The sequence below is a fragment of the Grampus griseus genome (genome assembly GCF_964374135.1).
Source record: "Grampus griseus genome assembly, chromosome: X".
Taxonomy (NCBI): domain Eukaryota; kingdom Metazoa; phylum Chordata; class Mammalia; order Artiodactyla; family Delphinidae; genus Grampus; species Grampus griseus.
In genome coordinates, this window is record NC_138999.1 from 20,613,328 (window position 1) to 20,628,203 (window position 14,876).

Consider the following 14,876-nt stretch of genomic DNA (forward strand, 5'->3'; position numbering starts at 1 on the left):
TAAAACAATAATGAGTTACCAGAGTCACTCCTTAAGCATACTTATGAGTTTTCCTGCCTCTCCTGCTGCTGATGGGCCTTGGTGTAATAGTGTGCTCACCGGAAGAAACGATGGTTTCAGATGCGTAAATTACACAAGGGAGATTTGCAAAGCCATCATGCCTGGTCCATCTAAATTGTTCCCTGTTTCCTGCAGAGGATACCAGCCTTTAGAAGGGCACTCTGCAGGCAGGGGGGACTTTCCCAAACAGAGGCCCAGAGAGCGTACCTGAAAGATGATTAAAGAAAGTTTCTTTTATAAGTTACCTTCAAGAGGGAAAAGGAAATAGCTGGTTTATGAGCCAAAACCAATGGGCTGAGCGAATATCAGACAAAGGGAGGCGAAAGGAGTTTGAGCAAAGCGAGAAGGGAGATGAGTCCGGAGTAAGGTGGTGCTTTCAGGGTGTCCCCAGTAGAGGGAACAGTCAGCTAGCTTACCTGGTGGGGTTGTTGGCAGGTGTAAGCAGAGCTACCCAGGTACTGAGGCACCGGGAACACGAGCAAGTGTCATCCGTGTTAGACAGAAAGGGTAATAAACAGTGAAGGCAAGAGTGCAGATATGGAAACGCCTCCTGATTCCCAGGGAAATGTCATGCTCTCCTCAATTTCACCCTCCTAAATGTTTGCACGAGAATGCTGATGCATGGGCTGGAGTGCCTAGGAACGCCATCCTTTCTCAAGGAGCGCTTGGTGGACCCTGGCCAGAAGGTCAGCTCCAACAGAGCTCACAGTTGATGATACGCTTTCCCACATGATTTCGAAGCAGTGGTGGGTTCTGTCTTGTATTTATACAACCAACGGAAAGAATCTATTTTGGAGAAAACAGGCAAAGAAGGGAGCTGAGGATAGTAATTTTGTACCCTGCTCTGTAATTTAGTCTGGTATTCTCTGCTGAAGGAGAAAATAGTCCCTGTGTTAACAGACAGTAGAGGATGAGAGAAAGGTGGAGCAAGGAATTTGGACCCTGGTCCTGGAATTTTCAATGTGTTAGGAAGAGAGGAAATACTTTGAACTTTTTTTTCCCATTTTAAACATCATAGAAAGACATTGCTTATTTGTGGAGGAGATAGATGTACAGATTTGGCTATAGATGGATGGATAGATAGATAAATATAGCAGGGTGGGCAGTGTAACAACAGATAGATGAGAGGAAGTGAGGGTATTGGCCAAGAGCATAGATTCTGAAGACAGACTGCTGCCTGTGACAGTCACAGCTGTCACTAATAAGTGACCTTGGGCAGGTTATACAACCTCTCTGTGCCCCAGCGTCCTCATCTGTAAAATGAGATAGTAAGAGTACATACCTCATGGAGCCTGGCACAAAGTAAGCCAATCAAATTTCACTTTAATTTTATTATTATCAGGATATTACGAGAGAACTGATGAGGACTATCTACCCCAGCCTGAGGAAGTCAGAGAGAATCACCTCCCCGATTAGGGGAGGTGGTAGCCTGGGCTGAGTCTCAGATGATGAATATGAATTGGCAAGACCGGACGGAGACAGAATTCTCAATCTAGGCAGAGGAGTGGGGTCTGCGGGTGAGAAACATGTTTGTAAGGAAGGTTGTTAAGTGATTTGTATTTTTTGAATCATAATTCCCTCCATGTTTGAAAAATAGGTGAACGCATGTGTGGAAGTCACAATGTGGTTTTTGGGTTTTTTTTTTCTTTGCCTTCCAGTCCACAGGATGACTGCAGTGTAAGGAGGTTCGGAAACATCTTGTAATATCTCCTAGTCTCCTCCCCAGGGTCTGTAGTCTACAGTTTGGAAATCATTGCTGGAGTCTGCTGTATCCTGGACTCAGGTCCTGCTTTCCTTCGACAGTGCTATCCACATGGAGAGCCATTGAAGGTTTTCAAATGGAGGAACCGTGGGGAAAATGATTACTCATCATCCATTTCAACGTCCTTTCAGTGTGCCTTTACATGTAGCAGAGTCTACAAATCTGAAACTACATTTCCCAGACTCCCTGGCAGCTGAGTAATTTCAGTTCCACCAGCCAGATGCGGTCACATGAGACAAATTCAGACCTCTTCCAAGTGGGGAAAGAGGCATGGTGGGAAGCTTATGTTTTGCGGGTGCATCTTACAACAGATCTGGTGTGCCTCTGAAGCCAGTGGTTCCAGCAGTGGCTTCCTGAATCCCCACATCACATCTGAGGTCGGGACCCTGGGGCCAGCTGCTGCGAGGGCAGCTTGCCAGTTTGCTTACACAACACTTTCCTGAAGGTGGTGGTTTGCTGTCAGGAGAACCAAGTTAGCACACGTCTGGGTTCTGCTGTATCCTGGACCCAGGCCATGCTTGATTTCCACCTCTCTCCAGTGCAGCGCCAACCCCACTTCCCCTGTCTCCTTTCCCCTGCCCATGGCCCTTCCTTAGAGTCCCCTGGTCTCTACCACAGCTTTGAGAAGGGAATCTGCACTGGCATCTCGGTTACTTTCCTCCCAGGAGGCACCTGGGCTTCTTATGCAAATTTCTCTCCTCCCACTTATGCAGATTTGACCATTCCCCTGCCTTTAAGCTAGTTGTTTGTTTAACCTTAAAAAGAAAATAAAAAAGGACAATTGCCTCCCCAAATACCTTGCCACAAAGTGATGCCACTTGGGGCGGAAAGAGTGATATAGTCTTGTGGGGAGATGCTGATACAGCAGGCCAAATGATCAGGTAAATAAACTAACTGAAATGGACAGGCAGGAACTTCCAGGTAATTTATAAAGAAAGCAAGTTGTGGCCAGAGTAAGGAGCTGTCCTCTGAAGCAGAAGGAATAATCTTTCAGGATCTGGAACTTAAAGGGAAGTGAGATAGAGTAAACGATAGCTCTGACCTGGGGTGGGGTGGGAGAGTTTCCAGTCTCCACAGTGTCCCCACGTGAACTGTAGGGGTCTGCTCTGCCCTCAGAGGCCTGGCCGAGGGCCCCAAGAGGGGGCTGAAATCCAGGCCAAGCCCCCCCTCGCCAAACTGGGGTCCCCAGCATGGGGCTGTGTGCTCCCAGAGGAAGGAATGGGCCCCTTTTAAAATCCACATTATGGTAGTTCTATTTGTAGTTTTTTAAGGAACCTCCATACTGTTCTCCATAGTGGCTGTACCAATTCACATTCCCACCAGCAGTGCAAGAGGGTTCCCCTTTCTCCACACCCTCTCCAGCATTTATTGTTTCTAGATTTTTTGATGATGGCCATTCTGATCGGTATGAGATGATATCTCATTGTAGTTTTGAGTTGCATTTCTCTAATGATTAATGATGTCGAGCATCCTTTCATGTGTTTGTTGGCAGTCTGTATATCTTCTTTGGAGAAATGTCTGTTTAGGTCTTCTGCCCATTTTTGGATTGGGTGTTTGTTTTTTTGTTATTGAGCTGCATGAGCTGCTTGTAAATTTTGGAGATTAATCCTTTGTCAGTTGCTTAAAAAACTACAAGTAGAACTACCATACAACCCAGCAATCCCACTACTGGGCATATACCCTGAGAAAACCATAATTCAAAAAGAGTCACGTACCACAATATTCATTGCAGCACCATTTACAATAGCCTGGAGATGGAAACAACCTAAGTGCCCATCATCGGATGAATGGATAAAGAAGATGTGGCACATATATACAATGGAATATTACTCAGCCATAAAAAGAAACGAAATTGAGTTATTTGTAGTGAGGTGGATGGACCTAGGGTCTGTCATACAGAGTGAAGTAAGTCAGAAAGAGGAAAACCAATACCGTATGCTAACACATATATATGGAATCTAAGAAAAAAAATGTCATGAAGAACCTAGGGGTAAGACGGGAATAAAGACACAGACCTACTAGAGAATGGACTTGAGGATATGGGGAGGGGAAGGGTAAGCTGGGACGAAGTGAGAGAGTGGCATGGACATATATACACTACCAAACGTAAACTAGACAGCTAGTGGGAAGCAGCTGCATAGCACAGGGAGATCAGCTCGGTACTTTGTGATCACCTAGAGGGGTGGGATAGGGAGGGTGGGAGGGAGGGAGCCGCAAGAGGGAAGAGATATGGGAACATATGTATATGTATAACTGATTCACTTTGTTATAAAGCAGAAACGAACACACCACTGTAAAGCAATTATACTCCAATAAAGATGTTAAAAAAAAAAAAAAGAAAATCCACATTAATGCGTCATAGGGGCCGTCCTAGTTCCCGGTGATGGGACAGAGAGAGAGGCCCAGACACGCCCGTGTCAAAGCCTCCTGACAGCTGGAAGGGTACTCCCTCCCCAAGCCTCCAAAGCATGGCGGGCGGCTGGATGTGCAGAGCTGTGTGCCCAGCCCTCTCCCAGCTCTGCCTGAGACAGCAGTTTGCCCTTTGATTACATAACCACACGGAAAGGGCGAGGTGGCATTGACTTTGTTATTGTTTCGTCTGCCAAGTGTTTTCAAGCCATAAACTGCGCGTTAGGAACTCTGCGATCCTTCTTGGGACTTTGAAAACTGCTTAGGAAGAGTGTTTCCTGTGGTGAGAGGGTGCAGAGGAGAAAAAGAGGAGGAGACGCAGTCCTCTTGGAACGCAAACTGCCACTTTCTAGAGTGACTAACCGCGTTTGGCCTTTCCTTCCTCACCTGGGGAACATGTTCGACAAGTATAAAACTGGAGCAGGGTGTTTGCAGACATGCTTTGAAGGTGCCAGGCCTTCTGCTGTAATAGCACTGCAGACCGTGTTTTCTACTGCCCGGAGCCACGTCCACCCCAAAACACAACAGGTCTGACCAGAGTGAGCCGCTTGGGCACGGAGGCCCTCAGCCTGCTGTTAAGTGGGCGGCAGCTCCGGGGGGGCGGGCGGAGCAGGCAGAGAAGGACGTGTCAGTAGCAGCCCTGGGGCAGGAAAAACGAAAGTGCACACGAGAGAATATCAGAAAGTCAGCTTTAAGGAGTTTCAACCGTAAATGTAAGCCATTCAAACCACTTTTTAAAAAGCACCAAAGGGAACAAACACGCCGTGAGGAGCTGGTTTACTCCATCTGTAGCAGAAGCTGTGCTTCTGCACTGCCAGCCCTCTGCATTTTCACACACACCGGCCCGACTTCCAATAGGCAACAACGGCTGCTCTGCCCTGAGACGTAATCTGGATGCCACAGCGGCCCCCAAAGTGCCCTCGCTTCTCAGGCAGGGTGACTCAGGTGCGTGTGTTCTCACTGGTCACCCCGTGTCCCCCAGCAGGATGAGGTTCCAGCGGCCCACAGTGGCAGCTAGCTTGATAACATACTTTTAAGTGGCTTCCTTCCCTCCCCTGCCTGTTCTAGCTTCCCCAGTGCCCTACCGAAGTGCCCAGAAATCTCCTCCCAAATCAACCACTTGCACTGGAATCCTGGTATATATATCAGTGCCTAGTTCTAGGGGAGCCCACGCTAAGACATCCTCCTACTTTGATCTGTTTTATTGAAATTTGCTCTCTTCTCTTGTTTAACAGTTTTTGCTTTCCTCTAAACTGTTCATTCTCAAACTCCGTACCAAGCTGGAGTGGCCCCTCCCTCCAAATGATGTGTTTGATACATCAAGTTTAAAAAAATCCTGTTGTGACTCTAAGGCACTTTCTTTGGTAGATTGGAATTTGTTGTATTAGGTATTTGTTCTGGTATCTGAATCACAGATGGGCTTTCATTTGGTAAATGTCTTCTCTGATAATATAGAGCTCAAGCTAATTCTTTTGTGAAGCCTTTCATTTAAAAAGCCCAAATTTGTGAATTTTCATGTAGTTTGTTTCCTTAAAGTGAACTTTACCCACTTTGATGTAAATGGGGTTCACCTATAGTCTCCCCACTCTTTTTATGCTATTTATACTAGTGCTATTTAGCCTCTTAGCAAGCAACGAACACAGAACTATAAGAAGTATAATATCGATGGTACAGAGCCTATGGGAAATTAGTCGTGTTCCCCAATATCACTTTAGGATTACCATAATGTTTCTTTTTCTGTCATTAATTTGTTGAGGGATGCTGGATAAATCTCTCTGACTCTGCATTCTTCAGTTTTTAAAACTGAATTAAATATTAAATATTAATATTTGAAGTTATATGAACTAAAGAAAGAATATGACTATATCTCTTTTTTAGGAATGAAATATTAGAGCTTATTTCAGTGTAAAAGCAATGTATATATAGAGAAAACTAGAAGAATTCAGAAAAGAAGAAAAGCATGTCTATTGCTCACGCATAAAGAAAACAGCATTACATTGGTTTAGTTTCTTTCAATCTTTCTATGTACAGGTTTTGTTTTCATAAAAACATTATCATCATAGCATAAGCACATTCCATGTCATTATCTTTCATTGGAATCAGACACCATCTTAACAGCAACATGAAATTCCAGTGAGTAGGTAATCCATAGGTTACTCCTCTAGTTCCCTATGTTCAGACACTTTTCCCCTATTTTTGCTGTTATAAATAATGCCCAGCAGGATTTAATTTGTATTACAGTATGTTTCCCCAGTTTTCCCCCGGCAATTGTTAATCCTCATGCATGATGGGTTGGGTGGATCCCATGCTACAAAAATAACGGGCTTCTCTACATCTCTTCCACACCTATTGAGTGCCTGGTCTGTGCTGGGCATGTCCAGGGAGCCACAGATGATTACAGCATCTATCTGCAGGGAGCTTGGCACGTAGAAGAGGAACACAGACCTGTAATCCGTAAATAACAGCAACCTAGTAAGAGTTCTACACAGGGTTTGAGAGCTCTCCCAGGGTATAGTGAGAGCCCACAGGAGCAAGTCTCTAACTTTAGCTAGTGAAGGGTTTTGGAAGCATGAGTAAGACTTTTCCAGACAGCACAGATAAACAAAATAAGGAAATAGATCAGGGCAGAGTGATAGCAATGGGAGGAGGGCAGCAATTTTTGACCGGGTGGATAGGGGAGACCTCTCTGAAGAGGTAACATTTGAACTGAGACCTGAACGACAAGGACTTTCCAGCCATTCAAGGACCTGGTGGAAGAGTGCTTACGGCAAAGGAACAAGCACCAAAGAGACTTAAGTTATCTTGGCTTGTTCAAGGAAGAGCATGATGGGAATGACATGAGTGAAAGGGAGAGTAGTTGACATCAGGCAACGGGAGAGGAAACTAAAATGGGTTGAAGAAAAAGCTTGTAGGGCCGGTGTGAGAGCTCAGCTGATACTGGAGAACACAAATCAGGAGTGTTACCAGTGCATAAAGTTGCATGACTTTTACAATGCTGCTTAGTAGCAGTAGAAGTAGAGAGGGCAGATGGTCGGATTGATATATGGTTGGAGGTTGCAGAACAAGTGTAACAAAAAAGATAGTGGGGCAAAGGAGTGAAATCTAGTGGGAGTGGAGGGTTTACAGTGTTGTGATCTAAGGGCTAGGCTGGATGAGAGTGGAAGATGGGAAAGTTGGCAAGAGGCAAGTGTGACAAACGGAGAAAGCAGAAGCCTGGCAATTGGAGGTCTTCGAGGGTTCACAGAGCATATGTGATAGAAACAAGGCAGAGAGAGAGCTAGAAAGACAAAGAGTTTTACCCTGAGAATAGAATAGTGGAGTTTAAGAAAGAAGAGTTCAAACAGCTTTGGGTGCTTTCAAGGTCCATTAAAATGGAGTTAATGGTTGAAGAAGTAATCAGGGAAGTGTGAAGTGTGGTGTAAGATAGGGTGTTGGGACATCATCAAATTAAACACTTTTGTGCTTCAAAGGTCGTCATCAGGAAGGTGAAAAGACAACTCAGAATGGGAGGGAATTTTTGCAAATGATGTGATAAGGGACTTGTATCTAAAAAATATGAAGAACTCTTACAATTCAATAATAAAAAGATAACTAACCCAATTAAAAGATAGGCAAGGAATTTGAATAGATATTTCTCCAAAGACAATATACAAATGGCCAATAAGCACATGAAACGATGTTCAACATCATTAGCCATCGAGGAAATGCAAACCAAAACCACAATGCGATACTACTTCACACCCACTGGAATGCTTATAACCAAATAATCAGATAATGAACAAGTGTTGGCAAAATATGGGGAAATTGGAACCCTCACACACTGGTGAGAATGTAAAAGTGTGGCTGCTTCAGAAAATAGTTTGGCGGTTCCTAAAAATGTTAAAATTAGAGTTAGCATGTGACCCAGCAATTTCACTCCTAGGTGTATACCCAAGAGAAATAAAAGGATAGGTCCATACAAAAACTTGTACACAAATGTTCATAGCAGCATTACTTAATAGCCCAAAGTGGAAACAACCCAAATGTCCATCAGCTGACAAATGGATACACATAATGTTGTATATAGCCATACAATACTGTAACGTGGATGACCCTTGCAAACATTACACTAAGTGAACGGACACAGTCACAAAAGACCACATATTATATGATATGTGATTCTGTTTACATAAAATGTCCGGAACAGGCAAATCTATAGACACAGAAAGTAGATTTGAGGTTGCTGAAAGTAGATTAGGGGTTGGGGATAATGGGGAGTGGCCAGCATTTTCTTAATGAAATAGAACAGAATAGAATGTATCTTTACATCTCAGCTCAGGTACCATTTCCTCAGAAAGTCTTCCCTTATTAGGTCAAATCCTCCTCCCTCGGAGCCTTTGTAGCACCAAGCACAGCTGAAAGTTTGCATTTATTTGCGTGATGATTGGATGGATGTTGAGATCACAGGATGTGGATACAAATCCATTGCATCTCCTGTACCTAGCACAGTGTCTGGCACAGAGCAGATGATGTGTAAATCTCTGTTGAAAGAAGGAAGTTGGTAAGTTGGGGGCCAAAGGTCTAGATGAAAAGAACAGAGTAATCTAGAGCGAAAGGGATAAAATTGGGGAGGTAGATGAGGTCTCTAAAATAAAGGTCTCTAAGACAATGTTTCTCAAACTGGGGGTTACAACATATTAGTGAGTTTGTGAAAATGATATACTAAGTTGTGGTCTGCATTTCTAAAAATGAAATAGACTAGAAGGTATCAGAGTATTTTTCACATACCAAGAGTAAAAGTTTTCGTGAAACTTTTGTTTCAGTTATATCCATATATATGCATATGTGTATTATATCAAGACATTACTGCGAGTTGTAATTTAAAAATTTAAGAGACACTTCTGTACTATACAGTTAGTTCAAACATTTGTGACTGTAATTCTTTTCTGAAGCATTGATCATTCCAGTGGGTTGAGAATCATAGACTGTGACCATAGACCTTTGATAGTTGGTACTAGTAATAGCACAGCATTTTTAAAAAGTCATTTGTTAAGTATAAATTAAACATTAACTTCTCAAGTATAAATTGAATGTTAGTGGAATTTCTTAAGTACAAATAATCATTAATTTAATTTCTTAAGAACAAATTAAACAATGGTTGCAATCCATATTAAATTATTATTCAGTCTCTAAAATGTATGAACAGTGATGATTCTTTCTACTCATATATGATTAAGAAACCCAGGAAGCCAATGTTTAGTGATGTGGTAAAGCACACATCCTTAATTTAATTTTTTTTGTAGTGAGTTACTTCAAGACAGTTTAATTCTAAGATTTCTTTCAGTGTTAGCAACATATCAAATGAGCCTAACAGTTCTTTCATGTGGGAAGTGTGTGTGGTGGAAAGCACAGGGGCTCTGGAGCCAGTCAGGTCTGCAAGGAATCCCAGCTTAGTCACTTAATAGCTGTTTGACATTTGACAAATTGGTATGCTGGGGTCTTGGCCTCCTTGTCCGTAAAACAGAGAAAATAATATTAGATGAAACCTTATGAAATTGCCTCTTGTAGAGGTCAAAACTGGTCAGCTATCAGCAATTTCATATAGTTTCCCTAATGATTACCTTTCACGGTGCTTGGGAGGATCAAACAAGATAATATTTGCTTAATACCTGGCACAATTCTTATTAGATGTCAGTATCCCCTGTGATAAAGGTGAAAACTATTACCATCGATGTTTAATTATCTCTTTCAAATTGGCAGCATATCCATGGGTCCACTGCACCTCGTATACTTATTGAAGTTGTACCTTGCCTTGGTCCAGGAACAAGTTAAGGAGACTCTTTTGCACACAGTTGGTACTAAATAGATATTTGGATGCGAGTGAATTAATGTTTCTGTTTCGTTTTGGCTCTTCGGTTATTTATGGGCCATCATTTTGTATCTTGCTAGAATCTGATGGAACACTACAGAGCCCAGTTTGGACTGATCTTTTTGAAAAGAGTTTGTACCGAAGTCTTCTTTTGTACTTCTATGTCAGGTTCTTTCCTGCAAGCCAGCCCCATGCAGTGGCAGCTGGTGAATGTTTCACAGTAGGCTCTCTGGGGGGGAGGACGTGGGTGTGAGGGCAGACCTGATTTGTAGCGATTGCCAGTTTCCATGGTGTGACTACTTCCATCGCTGCTGATTTCTGGCTACCAACATGACATCACCAAATGCAGAGTTGGGAAGAGCTGAGTGCAGTGAACTCTTCCGAGCTAGAACCAGTGGGCTCCAGCACGCCTGCTGGCCCCCAAACGCATGAAACCCCACCTGAGGGCAGTGCTCTATAGACAGGAACTGATTGTGTTTGTAAGATATCTGATTTATATTTATGTCGCTAATAAAGACTTTTCAGAGTTACTGAACATTTTGGAAAAACAACTAAACAGAATAAATGCAAAAATGGAATAAAACAATAATTACAATAGTTATTGCTGTCCTAGTTCTGTAGGACACCTTCTCATTAAATTGCTTTTCTTGATGAGACCACCTGCAGGGTTTTGCTCTTTTTTTTTTCCTTTGTCAACCTCTTATTTTAATGACTGAAATACTAAGTAAAGTGTTCCCAAGAGAAAAGTACTATGTAATTTTATTTATTGAATCTCTTGATGATCTTACTGACTCAGATGTTGGGAAACTCCTTTTTGGTGGGATTATAAAAGCAAAGATCAAATTTTTCAAAAAATGTGAAGGAATGTGAGTCACAAATGGAGGAATTTCTGAGGATATGGGTCCTTTTTTATCAATGATGTATTTTAAAAATGCTTCTGCAAATAAAATTTTTTACTCTAAATCAAGGATACTAAATGGGAGCTGGTATTGTCCAGGGGTCAGTGGGGGTGGATTTTAGAAATTGATGGTGGCGTGTTTTGATTGTCACAATGATTGGGAGGTACTATTGATATTTAAAGGGTGGTGCCCAGTGACGCTAGAATTAGAAATTGTTCCATGTTCCAAATGACCTTCAGATGTCCTGCTGAACCTTCATGTAGGTGAAAGTAAGCACCTAATTTTCCAAGAATGCAAGCACAGTATGAATTGAAGGATGCTTGCATTTAGTTTTGCTTAGACTTTTCCAAGAGTTGTTCATCATGTTGGGAAGTCATAGTCGCCATATGAGTCGCCACTGAAGCACACCTGGGTCAGTCTGTGTCTTGAGCTGTCACTCACAGTGATGTTATGATTAATATAAGCGTCCGGCTATTTTATTTTGTCATCTAGTGTTGCCATGCCTGAGGGTTTACATTTTGAGGTGCATGCTATTTTATTATAAATTACTTTCCTTTTATTTCTCCTTTCTACTAGGTCATTATGTTGATTGTTTTTTACAATGATTGTAGAAGTATGTGGTATCACCTTTGAATTTCAAGTCAGTATAGGAGGACTGCTAACTAGAATTTATGTTATAAAAGGGATCATTGGCTCTGAAACCACTGATCTAAATAACTAATCCTTAGCATAATATGACAATACCATTTGTTTCTCAGGCTTCCAGCCTATCTGCCTACCTTGTGACATCAAAGAGTGGTGTATCATATTCCCTTGGCTTCAAGACTGTAAAAGATTGTTCACCTCTGCCCCAGTCGCTACCATTTGTGCTCTAAAATAGCAGTTTTATCCATTTTCTTTATCAGTGCTTACAGTTTTGTCATTTGTTCTTTGGAACATTTGGTGCCCTTTTGGAAAAGGGCGTAATCAAAAAGTCCAGTGGATCAAATCTTAAGGTGGTTGTAAAATGAAGTAAACCTAAATTTCCTTAGAGTTTAGAATTTTCCCTTGAGGAATTTGGAGATAAGCATTAACAAGCACATCTATTTCGTCTCGTGCAATACACATTGGCAATAAACACCCTGGTAAGAAAATAAGCAGTTAGAGCTATGCACACAGTAACAAAAAATAACTATATACTTTGGGCTGGATTCAAACATGAACCTACAGATCATGTCAACACAGTGAAAGAGGAAAAAATGCATCATCGGTGAATAAACCTGTAATGAATATGCAGCGCTCACCTTTGGCAAGATTGCAGAGTGGCTGGCATTTGTTTCCAGCACTTTCATCTTTTTTCCTCAGCGCCCTTTTCTTCCCTCAGCTCCTCCCACAACTGCAAGCCTAAGGCTCTCGGTGTGCATGCAATTAGCAAGCATTTTTTGAGCTGCTTCTTCTGTAAGCCCGGCACCATGGTAGCTGTGATCAAATCCTTTTTTTTTTTTTTTTTTTGCGGTACGCGGGCCTCTCACTGTTGTGGCCTCTCCTATTGCGGAGCACAGGCTCCGGACGCGCAGGCTCAGCGGCCATGGTTCACGGGCCCAGCCGCTCTGCGGCATGTGGGATCTTCCCGGACCGGGGCACGAACCCGTGTCCCCTGCATTGGCAGGCGGACTCTCAACCACTGCGCCACCAGGGAAGCCCCAAATCCTTTTCTGATTCGAAGGAATCTCACTGTCAGAAGGAAGGGGTTCTGATCAACTTTTTTTTTCTTACTAACTCTAGAATCTTTTTAAAGCAGATGGGTTCCTTTTAGAGATCAGGAGAGTTGTTACCTTAGGCATGGAGGAGTGACTGGGAAGGGGCATGAGGTCTTCCGGGGAACTGGTAATATTGTATTTCTGGTTTTTTGTTGTGGTAAAAAATACAGTTCATAAAGTTTATCACCTAAACCGCTTCTAAGTGTACAGTTCAGTAGTGTGAAGTATCTTCACACAGTTGTAAAACAGATGTCCAGAACTTTTTCATCTTGCAAAACTGAAACTCTATAGCCATTAACAGATAACGTCCCATCTCCCCTGTCCCCAGTCCCTGGTAACCACCATTCTACTCCATATTTATTTCTATGAATTTGACTACTCTAGATGCCTCCTATGAGTGGAATTACACAGTATTTATCCTTTCGTGGCTGGTTTATTTCATGTAGCATAGTGTCCTCAAGGCTTATCCATGTTGTAACATGTGACAGGATTTCCTTCCCAATGTTCTGTTTCTTGATCTGGGTGCTGGTTACCTGAGTATGTTCATTTGGGGAAAATTCATCCAGCTGTGCACTTATTAATTGGACACACTTCTGTTACACTTCCAAAACGGAGTTTATTTTTAAAAGGTAGCTGGAGATGAAATTTTAAAATCATTACTACCGTTTCTCCTAAGGTATTAGTAAGTTGTGTTACTGTTCCCCAGATACGGTTTAGAAGTCCCACTTGGAGAAGGCAAGCTTAATTCAAAGGAGTACTTGTTGAGGGTAGAGTATCAGAAGAAATGGATTCAGATAGGCTCTCTTCCAATCTCACCTGATGCGTGCGTGACTCTGAGGCCCTTTATACAGAAGCCTGGTGCTTCCCATCACAATTCAAAGCCACTTAAACTTAATACCCCCCAAAAAAGAGTAGAAGGTGAAGAAATAACTGTTCTTAAAGAGGGGAATGAAATTGCGAAGAAGGCCCATGAAAATAAAATTTTAGGAGAACATAACAAAGTTGGATGAAGAAAATCATGTAGGGTTGCCAGATCTACCAAAAAAAAAAAAAAACCCCGATCAATACAGGACATTCAGTGAGATTTGAATTTCACATAGTCAACAAATAAGTTTTCCAAGTATACGTATGTTCCAAATAGTACATGAGACATACTTGTACTCAGAAAAATTTATTTCTTGTTTGTCTGAAATTCAATTTTCACTGGACGTCCTGTATTTTACCTGGCAACCCTAGATGCCAGGGAAGCAGGAGGGAGATAAATCGTAGGGAACATGAAAAATGTCTTTTCAATACAGGGAACCACCCCCAAACCAGATTCTCTGGCAAGAACCTATTATTAGTTAGCAGTCCCTGTCCTAAAAGAGGGAACAAACTTTCCACTGGGAGTCAGTTTGATTTTGCAATTAATAAAAAAGAAGGGGACTTTTCTTGAATGTCTTGATAGGGGTCCGGAGTTTAAATCAAATCCTGTTACATTCACTGGTTCCCAGAGAGCTGGGTGGCAGAAATGGCCTAGGATAATGGTGTGTGGGCTGCAGGCAGGATGGGCAAAGGACTTCTTCCGAAAGGCCTCGTGCCTGGTAGTGACTTGTGTTGTCAGTTTTCATCTGAAGAAGTCCTTTATGTGTAAGGATAAGGGTTGCCATTCAAAGCACTTTGTTAGTCCTGGTGGGGAAAACCAAATTCCTAAACACTCCACCCTCCCTTATTCATTAAAGCAAAACGTCCAGGATTCACTCAAGGTGAATGAGGACAGTTGCTCTGGAAGAGTCGGCCTTGTCACACGATTTCTGATTCCCTTTGAAGCCCTGCAGTTAAACCCCTTTAATTTGGAGTCACTAGAAGGGATGATCAGGCCGGATCAATGAAAGTTCTGTATAATGGGGATTAAATAATTAACAAAATGGCTCTAAACTGAGGTTTTGCATGGCCTATCTTAATAATTTATTTTAAAATCAAAAGTACAGTTGCATACAGTTAAAGGCAAATGTCCTTTAAACCGATTGCCCCTAGAAATAGGTAAACAATATGTTCTGTGATCTTTCTACACCATTAATTGCTTAGTAAGTTTTTCTCTCAGAGCATTTGAAGTAAACTTTGCCCTAGCTCAGGTCGAAGTATCACAAAACCTTGAAACAATGGAGACTGAATCTATT